This window comes from Aspergillus viridinutans, assembly GCF_018404265.1.
Source record: "Aspergillus viridinutans IFM 47045 DNA, scaffold_5, whole genome shotgun sequence".
NCBI classification, from domain to species: domain Eukaryota; kingdom Fungi; phylum Ascomycota; class Eurotiomycetes; order Eurotiales; family Aspergillaceae; genus Aspergillus; species Aspergillus viridinutans.
In genome coordinates, this window is record NW_025091221.1 from 158,634 (window position 1) to 167,148 (window position 8,515).

The window sequence follows — 8,515 nt, forward strand, 5'->3', positions numbered from 1 at the left end:
TAGATTCCACCTGCAGGCAGTAATGGTATATTAAAATCTATAAAATATTAATAGAGAGATAATAAAATACTAAAAACTTATAGTAGTTCTTTAAGGACTAGACCTTAAGTCTAATCTAAGATACTAAAACTATTAAGGCTAATATTATTATTAAATTATATTAGGCTTATTAATACCTAGATAAGGATCCTAGAGAATTTTATTATTATCTAGATTCCCTAGAATAATATTTTCCTTAATAAGATAAGAAGTAATAAGCTCTAGCCTTCTTTAGTAGTCTTATATTAAAGTTATATACTTATATTTAAGAGCACCTAGAGAAGCTACTAGATACTTAAGATAAAATAGTATCTATAGCTTTAAAATATTATACCTTTCTACAGAAATAATAAAAACAGAAGAGGAAGGATATTAGAAAACCTTAAGATAGTAATCTATTAAAATACTTCTAAAGTAATTTTAAAAGATTTAAGAAACCTAAATAAAACTAACTTAATAAGGATAGGAACCCCTTAAAATATTATAAATATAGTAGTAAAGAATATCTTACTAACTAATATATTATAAAGGATGCTAAAGTCTAATTAATTATAGAAAATAATAAGAGGTTAGAATAAAACCTATATCTCTAACCTTCTACCTAGAAGTAGGGACTATTAGTTATTTCTATATTCTAATATAGCTACCTAATAGCCTTAAAATATATACTAATCTTAATAACTATATTAAGGTTAATATTATTAGTATTATCTTTATAAAATTATAAAAGCTATAGTAAGCTAAACTTACTACCCCTATTATTAGGGTAATTAATAACTTTATTACCCCTACTTATAGGGTTTAGAAGGTCCCTATTATTACCTATAATTCTAGGGGTAATAAATAAAGTTTTAAATAAGCTTATATAGCTATTAATTAAGATCTATAACCTAAAGGAAGTCCTATTCTTCTTTTAATAATTATATTATAGAACCTCTATATCTACTTATTACTATAGAAGTATTAATAATAGTTTAAAATATTAACCTTCTTCCTAACCACCCCTTAAAAGTTTAGGAAACTATATTATAACTATATAATAGTATTTATATTAGTTAAGCTACCTAAAGAGGTATAGCTTTCTAAGAAAGAAAAGAATTAGAAATATTATTCTCTTAAAAATATACCTTTAGAATTAGCTAGGTTTTATAATATATTTTTAGTAAAGAAATTAAAGATTATACCCTCTCATTCCTCTTAGAATTATATTATTAAAATAAAACCTAATAAATTACTATTATTTAGTCTACTATATCCCTTATCCTAAGCAGAACTTTATAAATTAAAGGAGTATCTTAAAAAGAATATAATATATAGAAGAATTTATCTTTCTAAAAGCCCTACTAGAGCCCCTATTCTCTTTATCCTAAAAAAAGATAGGGGGTTAAGACTATATATTAATTACTATAGACTTAATAAGATAATAGTAAAGAATTAGTACCTATTACCCCTTATATTAGAGATTCTTAACTAAATCTTAGAGGTGAAATACTTTAGTAAAATTAATATCTAAGATATATATTATTAAATCTATATTAAGGAAGGAGATGAATAGAAGATAGCCTTTTATATCTAATATAGCTACTATAAGTATATAGTTATATCTTTTAGTCTTATAAATATACTAGCTACCTTCTAGAATTATATTAATACTACCTTATATAATATTCTTAATATCTTTTATATTACCTATCTTAATAATATCTTAATTTTCTCCTAAATAAGAGAGGAATATACTAAATATATCTCTTAAGTCTTAGAAAGACTATAGAAGATAAAGCTTTATGCTAAACCCTCTAAATATATCTTCTACTAAAATTATATTAAATTCCTAGGATATATTATTTCAGCTAATAATATATCTATAGATATAAGCTAGGTAGAAACTATTATTATATAAAAGAAACCCTATAGTTATTATAATATCTAAGTCTTCTTAGATTTCTATAACTTCTATTAATAATTTATTAAGAACTATTCCTTAATTACTTTACCTTTAACTAATCTCCTAAGAGGAATAAAAGAAGGAAAGAAACTAGGATTAGTAAAGTTTAACTTTATTAAAAAGTTTATATTTTAGAGACTTATTATAGTCTTTTAAGTAGTACTACTATTATATTACTTTAATCTAGCTCTACTAATTTAGATAGAGATAGATATCTTAAAGGATGGTATAGCTGGTATTCTCTCCTAACTAGATAAATAAGGAAGATAGTATTTAGTAGCCTTCTAATTAAGAAAGTTTATAGGAGCTAAACTTAATTAGGTAATACTAGATAAGGAATTATTTATTATTATTTATTTCTTTAAATATTAGTATTAGTATATTAAAGAAGCTATATATTAGATTAAGGTCCTTTCTAATTATACTAACCTATAAGGTTTTATAAAATAACTAAAGTTAAATAGCAGATAGGCCTATTAGTTAATTTTATTAATACTATTTAATTTTATTATTAAATATTAAAAGAAAAAGGCTAACCCTGCTAATATACCTATAAAATAATATAGTAACTAGACTATACTATAGTCTAATAATAATAATATTATTACACTAATTCATAAGTAAATGGTTGCTGTGCAGTTACTAAGGACTAAGGATTAAGATAACTATAAATTAGAGCTAGGTAATATACTATTAGAGCTTTACTATTATAAAGACTATCTATAGTAAGAGGTGATTTACTAAAATAATCTATAATAGTTAACTAATAACTATTTAATACTATAAGCCTTAGTTAAGTGTGCTACTTAAAAGGAAAATATTTATAAATATAAAATTACTAAAGACCTTAAGGGTTTAATTAAATAATTATAAACTAAAGATATTAAGGCTTAATACTAAATTACTACTATTAGGTAGGATACTATAGGGTAAAAATATTAGAATATTAATTCTAAAGATCTTTTATAATTTAAAGGTAAGTTATTTATATCTAATACTAAATAATTAAGAAACTAATTAATTAGTATTTACTATAATAAACCACTAGCTAGTTACTTTAGTAGAAACTATACTAAAGCCTTACTAAGATAAAAGTTTTACTAGATAAATCTATAAAATAATATTAAAGTATATATTAAAGAATATCTAATATACTAAGACACTATAGCACTAAGATATAGGCCTTATAATAAGCTTAATTTATTACTATAACTATTCTATCTATTTAGTAAACTATTAATAGATTTTATAACTAGACTTCTAATAATACTATATAGGATTAATCTAGTTAATAATATTTTAATTATAGTTAATAGATTCTTAAAATAGTTACTCCTCTTCCCTATCTTAATAATAATAACCACAGTAGAACTAGCAGAACTATTCTATTAAGAAGTTAAATTAAAATTTAGACTATCTAATAGTATTATTTTAGATTAAGGACTAGTCTTTACTAGTAAATTCTAGATAAAATTATACTATATTATAAAGATTAAATAAAGATTATTAATTATATTTTATACCTAAACTAATAGCTAAATAGAATAGATAAACTAAGTCCTTAAAAGATATCTCTATTATTTTATTAATAAAGAATAAAATAACTAGGTAACTCTGCTAAGAGAAGCTAAGTTTACTATAAATAAAGTAATTAATATATTACTAAGTAAATCCCTATTTAAAATCTTACTAGGGTATAATCTAGACTTTTATATATATACTAAGRATAGYACTATAGRGGGAGAGATTCTAGCTATAATAGTATAAGTATAAAAACTTTTAGATCTTTAAGAAAGATTAAAGAAATAATAGTATAAAGCTAGTAAAATATAAGTAAAGTACTATAATAAATATTATAAGAAGTTAGTATTAGAAAAAAGATAACTAGTAAAACTATTAATAAAGAATCTTAAGTTAAAGATTTTAAGTAAGAAGCTAGCTCCTACTTTTATTAGATCTTTTTATATACTAGATACTATTAGGTTATAAGTATATTATCTTACTTTATCTATAAAATATAATTAAATTTATAATATCTTTTATATATTATACTTAGAACTATAGAATTAGGTAAAGCATAATTAATTACTATTAATACTAGAGCTTAAAGATAATAATAAATAGAAAGTTAAAGAGGTTAAGGATAACTATATTATTAGAAATAAATAATATTATTTAGTTAAATAAAAAGACTAGTCTTTAGAATATAATTAATAGGTTTATACTAATAATATAACTAATATATAAGAAGTAATACAGAAATATAAAAAAAGAATTACTATTATTAACTAATATAAAGGCACTGGGAAGGCTTAGCTAAGGCTAAATATAATAAATAAAAGTAGAATATAATACTAACTTAAATATCCTTAAGTACTAAAGGAAAAGACTAATTAATATTAGTTAAGTAAGTCTAGCTAGTAACTACTATTTTATTACTATAGAAATAGATACTAATTATCTTAATCTCCTCTATAAAAAAGAGAAGAGAGGTAGCCTAAGCTATATATCTAGTATTATTAGATATAAGTTAAAGAGCTTTAGCTAAATAATATATAGCCTAATTATTAGTAGTAGCCCTAGTGTTTAGGTACTAAATATAAGCTATTTTAATATAATAATCTTTAAGGAACTTATTATACTTATTACTCTATAAGAATATTAGTATTAAGATAGTACTATAGTAATAAATTAATCTAGAAACTTATATACTATTTCTTTTTCTTTTCTATAATACTATATAACTAATAGTGGTTCTACTCTATATTCTTAAAGATATTAATAAACCTAAGAAGGGTGACTAAAAAGTCCTTAAAAAGACTTAGATCCTAGATATACTAGGGATTAAAGAACCTAGTATATTATTTAATAATAGTAGATAGGTTAAGGGCATTTCTAGCTATACTAGGTATAGTCTAGAAATAGCTATTAATACTAAAATAATATATAAATCTAATATAATATATAGGTTTACAGAGTAAATAGTAGATATTATACTAGATATATTTTATAGAAGTACTATCTATAAACTTATAATTAATTTTAAAAGAAAGGCCTCCTTAGGGGTTAAAGTTCTTTAATATAGTATAAAAGTAGTATATATATTAGTACTTTTTATAAATAATAATATTAGCTATGATAAAACTTAATAGTAAGGAATATAAAGAAGAAGTAAAATATAGTAGAAATAAAAGAGAGATTATAAAATTTAAAAGAACTTAAATCTTAAGTATTAATAAATAAAGAGGAACTATAATACTAAAGAAAATACTATAATATAAAAGAGAAGTATTAATATATAAAGTTAAAAGAAGAGAAAATATAAATAAAGATATAATTAAAGATAAATATACTATAGTTATTATCTATAATAATATTATTTACTACCACACCATAGTACATAATAACAAAGAATATAATAAATTTTAAAATATATAAAGCTAATATAATAGAAGTATTATATCTACCCTATAATTAGTTATCCCTATTAATAATATTATATTATATTAACTATTATAATATTATTTACTNGGGAGAGATTCTAGCTATAATAGTATAAGTATAAAAACTTTTAGATCTTTAAGAAAGATTAAAGAAATAATAGTATAAAGCTAGTAAAATATAAGTAAAGTACTATAATAAATATTATAAGAAGTTAGTATTAGAAAAAAGATAACTAGTAAAACTATTAATAAAGAATCTTAAGTTAAAGATTTTAAGTAAGAAGCTAGCTCCTACTTTTATTAGATCTTTTTATATACTAGATACTATTAGGTTATAAGTATATTATCTTACTTTATCTATAAAATATAATTAAATTTATAATATCTTTTATATATTATACTTAGAACTATAGAATTAGGTAAAGCATAATTAATTACTATTAATACTAGAGCTTAAAGATAATAATAAATAGAAAGTTAAAGAGGTTAAGGATAACTATATTATTAGAAATAAATAATATTATTTAGTTAAATAAAAAGACTAGTCTTTAGAATATAATTAATAGGTTTATACTAATAATATAACTAATATATAAGAAGTAATACAGAAATATAAAAAAAGAATTACTATTATTAACTAATATAAAGGCACTGGGAAGGCTTAGCTAAGGCTAAATATAATAAATAAAAGTAGAATATAATACTAACTTAAATATCCTTAAGTACTAAAGGAAAAGACTAATTAATATTAGTTAAGTAAGTCTAGCTAGTAACTACTATTTTATTACTATAGAAATAGATACTAATTATCTTAATCTCCTCTATAAAAAAGAGAAGAGAGGTAGCCTAAGCTATATATCTAGTATTATTAGATATAAGTTAAAGAGCTTTAGCTAAATAATATATAGCCTAATTATTAGTAGTAGCCCTAGTGTTTAGGTACTAAATATAAGCTATTTTAATATAATAATCTTTAAGGAACTTATTATACTTATTACTCTATAAGAATATTAGTATTAAGATAGTACTATAGTAATAAATTAATCTAGAAACTTATATACTATTTCTTTTTCTTTTCTATAATACTATATAACTAATAGTGGTTCTACTCTATATTCTTAAAGATATTAATAAACCTAAGAAGGGTGACTAAAAAGTCCTTAAAAAGACTTAGATCCTAGATATACTAGGGATTAAAGAACCTAGTATATTATTTAATAATAGTAGATAGGTTAAGGGCATTTCTAGCTATACTAGGTATAGTCTAGAAATAGCTATTAATACTAAAATAATATATAAATCTAATATAATATATAGGTTTACAGAGTAAATAGTAGATATTATACTAGATATATTTTATAGAAGTACTATCTATAAACTTATAATTAATTTTAAAAGAAAGGCCTCCTTAGGGGTTAAAGTTCTTTAATATAGTATAAAAGTAGTATATATATTAGTACTTTTTATAAATAATAATATTAGCTATGATAAAACTTAATAGTAAGGAATATAAAGAAGAAGTAAAATATAGTAGAAATAAAAGAGAGATTATAAAATTTAAAAGAACTTAAATCTTAAGTATTAATAAATAAAGAGGAACTATAATACTAAAGAAAATACTATAATATAAAAGAGAAGTATTAATATATAAAGTTAAAAGAAGAGAAAATATAAATAAAGATATAATTAAAGATAAATATACTATAGTTATTATCTATAATAATATTATTTACTACCACACCATAGTACATAATAACAAAGAATATAATAAATTTTAAAATATATAAAGCTAATATAATAGAAGTATTATATCTACCCTATAATTAGTTATCCCTATTAATAATATTATATTATATTAACTATTATAATATTATTTACTCTTTAGGAAAATTTAAGGTTATATAACTCTGACTAAGAATAGTTATTATAACTAGAAGGGGTATAATTATAAAGGCTTAGCTATAGCCTAGCTACTTAATTATATAGCTATCCCTTACATCCTAATTATTTTTAACCTCCTATTTTTATACCTTAAGCTGCTTTTAAATCATTACTAAATATATCTAGGATAGATAGTAAAGATAAATAGTATTCCCCTTATCTAATATTTGAGAAGATAAGGATTAGTTTTATTATAAACTAATCTACTACTCTCTATCATTCTTTTCTATTGATTATCATCACCAATTCTTACCTAGTCAACAGGTTATCTACCCTGCGACGTAGATCCTTACAAACCCTATCTAGGTTATTATCTATAATCTTTTAATATATATCTAGGTTTCCTATACTAGAAATATAACTTATTATATTATTACTATTCTCTTTCCTCCTTAGAAAGTGCTAATTATATTACATCTAACTCTATTAGATATAGTCTATAAGGATCTATATATCCTTAGCTCTATAGCTAAGCTGGCCTTTTATTATTTAGTTAATAATTTATAGTATGCCTACTACTAAAGATATTCTAATTACTTTATTCCTTCTTATATATATAAAAATCTTATAGTTTATTATTAATTTTAACTACTTACTTAATTATTCTACTAAGCTTACTTAGTTACTCTATCTAAATTAACTTTTCTTAGATATCTGGCTTTAAGCCTTTCTTAAATTATATAATATTTATATCTTCATCCTAGTTTAAGTAGGATATAATTTATTAGAATTATAATATATATTCCTCTATAGATCCTATCTATTTAAGCTACTATAGCTATCTCTTAGCATTACACTCTTTATTAATATTACTAAAAGTATTCTCTAACTATTTCTTAAATATATTATAACTAGTAAATATCTTATCTATTTTATTAGCCTAGTTATTATTAGCATACTCCTGATAATCCCTAATAAAAGGCTTAAACTAATTAAATACTAGTCTAGTTAGATAAGTTATAGTAAATAAGACTTTATCTAGGCTGGCCGTTGGGAAGGGAAGGGAATTCCTATGGGAGTCCCATGGCTAGTTCCCTTCCCTTTTTACCCTTAGTAGTGGGAATCCCATCCCAACCCCTTAGATAAATGGGATTCCCATTTCCCTATCCCTTAGATATATGGGATTCCCTAATTAATATGGGAATCC